This window comes from Gopherus evgoodei, chromosome 10, assembly GCF_007399415.2.
Source record: "Gopherus evgoodei ecotype Sinaloan lineage chromosome 10, rGopEvg1_v1.p, whole genome shotgun sequence".
Taxonomy (NCBI): domain Eukaryota; kingdom Metazoa; phylum Chordata; order Testudines; family Testudinidae; genus Gopherus; species Gopherus evgoodei.
Window position 1 is genome coordinate 41,470,428 of NC_044331.1, and position 11,556 is coordinate 41,481,983.

Genomic DNA, 11,556 nt, shown 5'->3' on the forward strand with positions numbered 1-11,556 from the left:
GTTCTGCAAGCGACGTGAGGCCGGTGATCCAGCTGCATTAGTCAAGGTCACTAAAAAAAACATAGATAGAAACATGTAATACACAGAGGCTACATTGTTTATTATCACACAGTGAAGGAGTTTTTAGACTTTTTGTAGCATCCTTCCCACATACCTAACATAACACAGAGAGGCCAGGGAAGCGAAGGCATGGCGAGCAATGGGGTGAGTGTTTCTGCCCCGACTGCACCTGGGAGAGGGAACTGACCGATGGGTCACTGGGGTTTATCTGCACTGGGTACAGGAGGTAGCTGGTGTCCTGCACAGGGGACAGTAGTGAACAGGAAGGTGGCGAGCTGCTGGCGGTGGGGGGGGGGGCGGTCCGCGTAAATGCCGGCATGCTGGTGGGGGGGGGCGGGAAACGCACCGCGGGGCTGGCTGCCTGCTGGAAAGAGGGGGGGGGAACCATAGCTCACCGCGGGGCTGGCTGCCTGCTGGAAATGGGGGGGTGGAGACCGGAGCGCGCCGCGGGGCTGGCTGCCTGCTGGAAAGGGGGGGGTGGAGACCGGAGTGCCCCGCGGGGCTGGCTACATGCTGGAAGGGGGTGGGGAGACCGGAACGCACCGCGGGGCTGGGGGGGGACCGCGAACCTGGCGCCCTGCACTCAAGTATCCCTAAATTCTCAACAGGGTTTCCTACTGCCAGATATATCACTGCTGCGTGTTACCTGGGAAGAGAGGGAGGGTCTTCTACAGCAATGTGGATTCCGCCCTGGCCCCTATGCAGCTTGCCTGTGTGCAGCCATGGTTCCCCCACCCCTCGCTGCACGGTGGATCGGACGAGTTAGCCTGACCGGGACAAGGACCATGGTGGCTCTCCCTATAAACTTGCGAAAGCGCACTGCCCATGCTCTGGATGCAACTTTTCAAGAGATTACCGAGGCCGATTACAGAGACGTGATAGAGCAAATCAATGGGCTATTCCACGTTTAGGCATGCATGCAGGCAGCCATAACCCCAACCGTCCTCTCCCAAAACATAAAAATCTGCTTACCCTGAGCACGCTCCTCTGCTTCTTCCTCACCAGCAACTTCCAGCTGCTGTGACTGGCTAGCCTCCTCCTGGCTTGAGAAGAGCTCCTGGCTGCATGCCTTCTGGGACTCCGGGGTGTCTCCTTCCACCCCAGTAGCCTGACTCTCGGTTTCCTCTACACCCTCCCCCACTTCTCCCTGCTCTGAACTCTCCATCGTGCTCCTAGGATTGGCAGTGGGGTCACACCCAAGTATGGCATCCAGCTCCTTGTAAAAAGGGCAGGTTGTGGGGGCAGCTCCTGAGCGGCGATTTCCCTCACGGGCTTTGCAGTAAGCACTCCTCAGCTCTTTTATTTTGACCCTGCACTGCAATGCGTCCCGTTCATGGCCCCTTCTCAGCAAGGACTGCGATATCTGCCCATAGGTATCCTAATTTCTCCAGCTGGAGTGCAGCTGTGCTTGCACAGCTTCCTCACCCCAAATACTGATGAGGTCCTGCAGCTCGGAACTGTTCCATGCTGGGGCTCGTCTGGGGCGTGGAGGCATGGTCGCTGATTGATTGAATGATTGATTGCACTCCACACCTGGCTGAGCAAACAGGAAGGGGATTTTTAAAATTCCCGGGGCATTTAAAGGTGGGGTCAGCTGAGCCCAGGACAGTGGAGTGTGCATGATTACCAGAGAGGCTTCTAACGTATGCTGGGATACCTCCTTATACCCCGGAGGTCAATAAAAGCGCGGTGGGCGTCCACACTTGCTGACCAGCGCTGGATCACCAGCGCTGGAATCCCTACACCCAAGGCTCGACCGGGTGTACAGCCAGCGCTGCAACCAGGGAGTTGCAGCGCTGGCCGTGCTTTGCAAGTGTGGACACATCCTAAGTTGCAGCGCTGTAACCCCCTCACCAGCGCTGCAACTCTCTAGTGTAGCCATGGCCTGAGAGGCACATATGGGACAAGGCTTGCTTTTCATTCTCTCTCACACAGACAGAATGTCTGTTAGAAAAACTGAACTGGTATAACTACACTGATTTAAAATCAATCTAGTTGTACTGTTTGAAAGAGTCACCAGCCAATGAGAAAGGGAAGTGTGAAAAATGGAATAAGAGGGGATCCCCATAATCCCAAGCAAGTGGATAGGGGAAACAAAAGCTCCAGAGAGATAATAAAAGGCCACATGAAGCCAGTGGGCACAAGTGACAGTGCTAAAGCTGGAAACGTACTGGGAGAAAGAGCACTTCAGGTTTTCCCTGCTCATCTAATGCCATCAAGACATCTGGACAAACAAATACCATAATTTAAGGATTCACATACTTTACAGTTTAACTTTGCCCTGGCTGGTATTGGAGCAGGGAGGGGACGAAGTGGGTGTAACCGAATAGGCTCTTCCCACCTTTAATTTATGGGATTTTTCAGGCAAATAGCAAGATTACCATGAAAAACCAGCCTTGTCAGCTCCAGTCACCTTGGCAAGATCTAGGGCTTGCTTCATGCTGGCTGTGCTCTGAGATTCTAGTTCAGCTCCTGCTGCCTGAGGGAGAGGAGGGGGAACGAAGACAGAAGGGGTGGGGGAGGTGGATCTGGGCAGTGATTATAATAGCTGCAGTAATTAGAGTGTTTCCAAGTGGCTAGTGGAGTTATTCCCTAAGCAGATGACTCCAGCGGGGGTGGGGGAAGGGAGAGCCAAGGATAAAGCAAGCTTGCCTCAGTGAGCCCCATTCAGGGAGAAAGCAGCTTGGAGTCAGCACTGGCGCTCACAACACCGACTGGTGGGAAGGGAAACATGACAGGAAGTTTGTTTCTAACGTCAAAAGCTCATCACCAAATTCAGGGAAAATAACTAGACTGATCGAAATGAGTCATGTGACCGGCAAAGCAATGGCTTCCAGCCACAATTCTGCTTTGATCCCAACATCCGGGAGTCAAGTAGCACAGGCCAGGTACAGTGCCGCGCAAAGAGCCCCAGACTGCCCTGGGAGTGACCTCTTCACTGCCCTGATGGCCTGCCCCTCCCAATAGGTCACAGGATTGCCTGTCTGTCTTGCTCGCAGGCCTTTCAATCGAGCAGACACGCAGAATTCTAGGCATCCTTAGGGAGACCACAAATGCACAGCACTGGCAGCCTCAAATGCTTTAGCAGAAGAGGAAAATGTCTCCGATTCCAAAAATGAAAGGGCTGCCACTTCATCTATTAGTGCCCTTAATTCCCCTCATTCAATAACCAATTAGTGCACCTTGGCTAAAGCTAGCAAGAGCTTCATCTGCAGGAGTAGAATGTATATTACCTGCACTCATGATCTCTCTTGCTGTCAAGCGTCAGCCCAGGAGCAGTTTGGGAGAGGCCAATCAGACTGCAAGGCAAGGTCTACGGACATGCAGGAACAAATCCGAGTGCAGGGAATACTAGACGACAAAACCCCTTCAGCAATTTTTTTAGCGAGGGATAATAAATAGGTGTATTTTATAGATTAATAAAGCACATTTGAAAACCCATGATATACATCAGACCCTGGCTAATTCACACTAATGACCCATTGAAAATTACACAATTTTGTGAATTAGCAAGTACATAAAGGAATACAATAAAAAGCAAGAATAATGCATTGAAATGAACTTTGCTCATTCATTTTGTTAGCTGTAGTTCCATTTTAATTACTCGTGGTGATATTGCAAATGCTAGGAAAGGTTTTACAAAAACAATGAAATCTTGCTAACAAGAAATCTCACTACAGCATTTGCTACTAAATCTTTGGGGAGAGACCAACAATTCTTGTGCAGATTAGCAAAGTTCTACTCTACAGCGGTATTCACAGTAGCACTATGTAATGCCCCATTTTCATTCATTTGAAAGTTCGCAAAGGACTGTTCTTGTAAGCCTAAAACTGCCAATTCTTTTTGTCTCATCACAGAAATAAGATTCTGAGGTAGTTTTGCATAAAATCCTTCCATAGTCCTAAATTAACTGAGCAGGATAATATCTCATTTTTAAAAACAAAAAAGATAAAACACATTACACAAACTCAGGTGGTCAGTTTTCAGTAAGAGTCACATCACTGTGTGCACACAAAGACAAAAACAACTAAATTACAAAGTCAGAGGTGACAAAAGCACTGTATAAAAAGTTTCCAGCCACTGAATAGCACAAGTGTATTGGCCCAGATAGAAGTAATGTACACCAGGGTTGTATTTAACATCTGATGTTGCAAAATCATTCCACATCTGCTGGTGTGTGCAGGGAAGACACGGACAGAGTCCTTTGCAATTGCTTCCCCCAAATAAAAGGAAATAAAATGCAAAAAACTTACCAATTTAAAACACAGAAGTCAAGATTCTCAGGCATGAACCTTGACTCATTCACAAACACTCTTTTCAACTATTGCTTAGACTTGGGTGCAGAACATAATATATAGTACATGCATGCAGCTGAGTTAACTTTGCTTTTGGCAACTGAACATCCTGGCTTCTTTGTGTTCAGATCTGAAACCTTAACACTGCTTTAGGTTTTGCAATGTGTACTCCTTTCTAGACATGCAAGCAGCATGATACTTAGACATCTACATTAAATGTGCATAAACGTATCAGTAAAACAGGAAGGCTATACATAACAACGATGGCCTGGTGGTAAAGGCACAAGAGTGGGAGCCAGGGCTCCTGACCCTGTGTGCATCTGTGAGAATAAGAGGAGAGCAGTAGATGGGAACTTGGCTGCATTTGTAGGAACAAGCTCTTAGGGGCACTAAACACGGAAGCGGAGGAATGGATCAAAGGTTTGGAAAACATCGGTCCATATTTTCTAGTGAATCCCCAAAGAGATGCCTGAAATCTCCCCTTGACCTAGGAGTTCCCATGTTATCTACAAATTTATAAAGGAAACACAGATCAGCCAAATTAGGGACAACAGCCACACAAAGATTTTGTGTGTAAGGATTTCAGTGGAATACACTCCACTGCAGCCAAGCATTCACATTGCTCTGCCCCAGACCTCTGGCACCACTGCTCTGCAGGTCAGCCAAAGCGGGTGTTTCTGTGTGTACAAGCAACTGCTCCCAGTGAAACCTTCACCAGCAGGCCTCACCTCCCTTTGTCACTGAACAGGCATGTGATCTGCGCAGTGTAAACATGTGCCCACAATTTTCTCTGGGCAGGGCTGTTTCTAATGCCAGATAATCCAATCACAATGAGGACGAGGGCATAAAAGCCTTAAAGGACGCAACTGTGCACACACTCCATGTGTTGCATCCCAGAAACAGTGCACCTGGAACCATAAATACCATCCTATTTACATAACACTCAGTAGCAGAGAGACAAAGAGACTTAATACAGTGTATTTAATATTCTTATTACACTAGTGCCCAAAGGCCCCAATCAGCATCAGAGACCCATTGTGCTAGGCACTGTGCAAACACACAATGAGACATAGTCCCTGCCCTGAAGAATTTACAGAAATCCTGGCTCAAGTCTGCCAAAGTGCAAGGTCAAAAGAGACATAAATTGGCTCAGCTCTGTCTAGTTCCCTGATGAACATTTGCTCAGAAGCACAGTGGGCAGCCCAAAGCCAATGAACGCTGGGTGCGTATCACAGTTACACATGCCATCTGAACCCAAAACACACAACTACAGCCTCAGATCACCCCAGGAGACCTGTCTCCACTATACACATAGGAAAGAATCCCATTCTTAGCTGTCACACCTGTATCACTCATCAATGAGTAACACAACATATGACTCCACACCGGCCCAACAAGAGAGCTCAGTTATTGCAGGGTTGCCCATAAATATGTACTGCCTTAGTGGTAGGTTTAAAGGAGGGAGGGGGTACTAAAAGGGAAAACTGCACTGCAGCATGTAGAGAATTTGGTCAAAAGCAACTTGGACACAGCAAGCATATTCTTGGGCAAAGCTGGGCCAAATTAAATTTGACCTATCTCAAAAGCATCCTGTTAAAATTTCCAGTGTGCTGGTTGGACAGCATACTCCAATATGTTGCTATCACCCCTCATCCTAAAGAGGGATGCACAGAGAGAGAATAAATCAGATTCTTAATGAACACTGGCCCTTACCTCTCAAAGTCTATTTACTGCATTCACTTTGTTGCCTGCCTGGTGCCTCTCACGCAGTGGGATTTCTTAGGCTAGACTACTGGCTTTTTATACTTCACTACTAGCTATTTCTGTTTATTCTTTCATTAAAAAAAAAAAGGTATTTTTAGGTAGATTAATGATTGAAGAACAATAATTACATCAAAAAAAGAGTGGGTTTCTCCCAGGAGCCAGGAAGTATAGGAAAATGAGTGCATCACACACATCTAATATTCAGGCTGGGAGAAGGGTGAGGGGACCTGCTACCCCATGATTCCACTAGAGGAGGAGAGGTTCCTTTTGCTATATTCACAACTGCTACTGCCCTTGCTGGGACATTAATCCAAACAGCAGCACAGGCTCCACCCCATGACACCGCCTGCAAAGAGCAGTGTTTATTTCCTAAATGAATGCAAGAGCAATAGGAAGGTGCACATGTGTAAGATAGACAGGTCTATGCATGCTCATACATATAGCACGTAAGACTGAATAAGGAGCAGTTCAAATAACAGTCACATAAAGATGTGTATCCAAGATACAAACAAACAACAAAGTATCCAGCTTGGGATATTCCCAATGTGTCCTGGCTAAACTCCAGTTAAGGTCATTACAGCCTGTCTGCTGATTTCCTCTGGTGGTTTTAACTGATGCAGCATTCTTGTCCTAAACTGTTGGAAAGCAATGTTGTGCAATCCTAAACAGCTGTCATTTTCCACCCCAGAGGTGGCAGTATTTCAAGGGTGTACATGGGTCACTTCCCACATCTTATACCCAATCACAGAGATTTTGGGAGGCAAATGAATGTCTGAGGATGGAAGGGGGGAGAAAATGTTGAAGCATTACTTTTATGAAAATGCTCTCATTCCGAAGCAGGTAACATTTTGCTTGTAAATCACACTATAAGGAAGCTAATCAATAAATAAGGGGATTGGATTTTCCAAGCACTGTGAGCCAGAGAGAACATGCAGAATAACTCTGTGCCAGAGTCACTGCACAGAGCGTGGAAACAGGTTTACGTAAATATATCCAGACAGGCAAGACTACGGAAGGGAATCTCCTGTTCCCTACAGTGCTCTGTTCCCATTGCAGGACTGGCCACACAATGGCCAGCTGTGCAGAGCAGACAATTCAGCACAGGAGCTGGCATCCTTACTCTTCGGGGGCTGGGGGGGGGGGGAGAAATGTGCCCACGAGATGTTCATTGACCCTTGCAAAAAAAAATAAATAAATAAATCCGTGTACAATCTCCCAACCAGTGGCAATGGCCTGCCTGGTATGGCGACAAAATGGCCTGCTAGGAGGCTCCCCAGACGGAGCAGAGCCAAGTCTCACAGACAATACTTGAACCCGTGACCTTCTCTGTGTATACAATGGGCAGGCAAGAGAGAGCGGCTTTATCTCTGGAGCAGCAGTTCTCACCCCTCTGCTTCACTCAGATAAAATCAGACCAATTACTGTGGGCTCCCAGCACAACCAGTTTGTTCCTCACCACAGCCCGAACTGGTGTCACCCAGAGACATTTGCCATTTCTCCTGCAATCAAGGAATGAAAATAACCCCTGCTTGTGGAGCCGGCCCCAGAGCAGCCGAGATAAACCTTGCACAGGTTACATCCCAATCCCAACTCTTCCTCCAGCCAGGAACCACGCTCTCTTCGGGGCCCTGTCCCATTCCAGAAAAAGAGAGAAGACAACTGAAGTCAAACAGATTTATCCTCTCAGTCCAATTCTAGGCACCTACCACTCACAGCATTCTCCTGCCCCCTTCCAGATGGAGGCCATGCAGGGGAAGCTGATCCTGTGGCCCAGCAGGAGGGGGCAGGCTTCAGAACAGCAGCACCAGAGCTCCAAGGATAGATACTAGCACTTCTCTGAACAGCCAAGCAGAGATAGCAGAGGATCAAGAAACACAGTCAAATCCGCCTTTAATTAAGGTGATCTGAAGTGCCTTGCCTGGGACTGTGACCCACAGATGCCACTGCCTCTGGCACCCATGAGAAACAGTGTTCAGAGAGGCAAGATTTCTTCCCACATTGACTGTTTGCATTTCAGTGAAGAGCCTCTTGGAGGATTTAATTCTCTGTGATCTGTGCTGAGAAAATCCCCCAGAAGGGCTCTGTCCTTTTCCCCTCTGCAAGCCAAACGCTGGGGACCTGAAACTGCTGTGGGCTGCTGCCTGTCTCTTTCTCACACATCCCTACAACACACACACGGGTCAGATGTTCTTCCTCCTTGTCAGGCACAGGCCCAAAGGGAGAGAAGGAAATCAGTCATCAGAAAGCACAGTGATCAAACCTACACTGCAAATAAAGGAAATGGAGAAAGCCGCGGTGCCAGCACAATGCCCTGAGGCTAGGAAGGAGACTGCCAGGAGGCAGCCTGGCACAGGACAACACAAACCTCCCCAAGGGACACTTCACTTGTTTCCCCAAGTTCTTAATTCCTGGCAGCGCGAGGATTGGGGTGAAGGACACGGGGGAGGAAGGGAACACTAACTCTGCTGAGGCCTGAGTGTTGGGATTTGAGATCACTCTCCCAACCACTTTACCCTCTTCCTTTCCCTACCCCGTTTCCTTAAACCACCTGCTCCAGCACCCTCTCCCGCTCAAGCAACCACATGCTTAACACTTGGTGCTTAACATCCCATGCCCCATATCCAGCCAGGACACAGCACCCAGCATCTATCGAAAGATCTGTCCTTGTGCCACCTCCCTGTTTGCCCTGGCCCTGCCCCCACCCCTTTCCCCACCTTGGCACTAACCCTGCCCCACATCGCCAGCCTCTGTGACCCCTCAGACCCTAGCATCCCCTTACACCCCGCTGACCAGCTCACCCCTGTGATCCCGCAGGCCCTGCTGCCCCCAGCCCAGCCACCAACACACTGAGCCCTGCAAGCAACAACAGACACAAGGGGAGACAGATCTTAAGCCCCCTCTGCCCCCCACCACCGCTTCCAAGAGGACATATTCCGGGGGCAGGGAAGGGCTCCCCTCCACCGACTCACGGCGGGGGAGGGGGTCACGCTCCCGGGCAGCCGCCCCCCCCCAATTGACTCACCGGAGGGGGAGGGGATCACGCTCCGACTCACCGGGGGGGAGGGGATCACGCTCCCCGCCCCCCCCCCACCGACTCACCGGGGGGGGGAAGGGGTCACGCTCCCAGCCCCCCCCACCGACTCACCGGGGGGGGGAAGGGGTCACGCTCCCAGCCCCCCCCACCGACTCACCGGGGGGGGGAAGGGGTCACGCTCCCAGCCCCCCCCACCGACTCACCGGGGGGAGGGGGTCACGCTCCCAGCCCCCCCCCACCGACTCACCGGGGGGGAGGGGGTCACGCTCCCAGCCCCCCCCCACCGACTCACCGGGGGGGAAGGGGTCACGCTCCCAGCCCCCCCCCCACCGACTCACCGGGGGGGAAGGGGTCACGCTCCCAGCCCCCCCCCCACCGACTCACCGGGGGGGAAGGGGTCACGCTCCCAGCCCCCCCCCCCCCACCGACTCACCGGGGGGGAAGGGGTCACGCTCCCAGCCCCCCCCCCCCCCACCGACTCACCGGGGGGGAAGGGGTCACGCTCCCAGCCCCCCCCCCCCACCGACTCACCGGGGGGGAAGGGGTCACGCTCCCAGCCCCCCCCCCACCGACTCACCGGGGGGGAAGGGGTCACGCTCCCAGCCCCCCCCCCACCGACTCACCGGGGGGGAAGGGGTCACGCTCCCAGCCCCCCCCCCACCGACTCACCGGGGGGGAAGGGGTCACGCTCCCAGCCCCCCCCACCGACTCACCGGGGGGGAAGGGGTCACGCTCCCAGCCCCCCCCACCGACTCACCGGGGGGGAAGGGGTCACGCTCCCAGCCCCCCCCCACCGACTCACCGGGGGGGAAGGGGTCACGCTCCCAGCCCCCCACCACCGACTCACCGGGGGGAGGGGGTCACGCTCCCAGCCCCCACCACCGACTCACCGGGGGGAGGGGGTCACGCTCCGGGAGCCCCTCCCCCCGCCAGGCCCCGCGGCCGATCCCGGACTCACCCGGCTGCAGGCCCGTCCCGGGCGCTCCACTAAGTCTCCTCCATGGAGCCGCCGGGCTCCCAGCGCCGCCGGCTACGGGCCCGGGGCCGCCGCCATCCCGCCGCGCCTTGCCGCGCTCAGTGCAGGCCGCTCCGCGCCTCCGGCCGGGGGCTCTCAGCGGCCGCCGCGCTCCGGGCTCAGCTCAGCGCGCACCGGGCGGGGGACCCGGAGCGCGGAGCCCGGATCCGGAGCCGCCTTGACTCACTGAGCCGGGCGGAGAGAAAACCCGGCGCGCGGAGCCGCCGCCGCCGCCACTAGGCGGGGAAAACCCGGAGCCGGGATACCCCCCGCCCCCTGGTGCACACAGACCGCCGGAGGCGCGGGGTCCAGCCCTAGGGCCCAGGCGGGGAGCGCGGAGACAGAGCTAGGACGAGGAGCCCCAGAGAGCAAACCGGAACACGGACCCAGACTGGGATCCGCCCCAGAGATCGGGATCCCACAGGACAGGACAGGCAGAGGGAGACCCAGAGCACATGGAGCCAGACCTTCGGAGACAGGCAGAGGGACAAACCCTCTGACCAGCATGAACCTCAGCAGGAAGGGCACCAGAGCGTCCACACAGACATGAGGGACACCACTACTGAGCTGGAAAGGGAAATCCAGACCAGGGGCATAGCCACCAGTGGGCTGGCCCATGTACTTAGCATCCAGGCCCACCCAAATCTGAGCCGGGTGTTGTGCTGCCTGAGCAGTCTGGAGTGTCACTAGGACACCGAAATCCAGGTGGGAGCTATGCACCCGTCGCTCAGAAAGCTACACTCTGGCAGTTCTGCCTTGCCATTTTGTGAGCCATCCTATCCGCATGCCCTGCTTGGCAGGTAAAGCCCTATGTCTGGGGGCACCAGGGCTAGGAAGAGGGTGTGGTGTCAGAGGAAAAGCTGAGCTAGCACAGTCTGGCATTATCCACCCAAAAGTCATGGCCCACCCAAATTTCTACTCCTAGCTACACCACTGATTCAGACCAAGCCAAAAAAAAAAACTATAGCAGGATGGGAAGGCTGGTCTGGTGGGAATGGCAAGCCAAGAGACTCACATTCAAGTCCCAATTTAGCCTCACAGTTCTTGTGTGATCTGGAGCAAGTTACTTAGGGCAGGTCTACACTAGCTCTTACTTCTATATAACTTAAGTCAATCAGGAGTGTAGAAAAGCCACCATCCTGAGTTACATAAATTACACCAACCTAAGCACCTGTGTGGATAATGCTATAATGGCAGGAGAGCATCAGAGCTATTGAGGGTACGTCTAGACTACCCACGGTATTAGTATTGGCAGGTAGCGATCGATTTCTCGGGGATCGATGTATTGCGTCTCATCTAGACGCGATATATCGATCCCCGAAAGCACTCCCATGGACTCCAGAACTCCACCAGCGTGAATGGCGGTAGCTGAGTCAACGGGGAGCCGC

At 52.8% G+C, this 11,556-nt stretch overlaps 1 protein-coding gene across 1 annotated transcript in view; it reads right to left on the reverse strand.

Moving 5' to 3' along the window:
- ZNF609 (zinc finger protein 609) overlaps window positions 1–10,207 on the reverse strand; it is a 154,337-nt gene extending 144,130 nt beyond the window's left edge. Inside the window, exon 1 of the mRNA XM_030577021.1 lies at window positions 10,112–10,207. The gene's annotated coding sequence lies outside the window, so the exon portion shown is untranslated. The remainder of the gene's footprint in view (window positions 1–10,111) is intronic.
- Window positions 10,208–11,556: the final 1,349 nt, after the last annotated feature.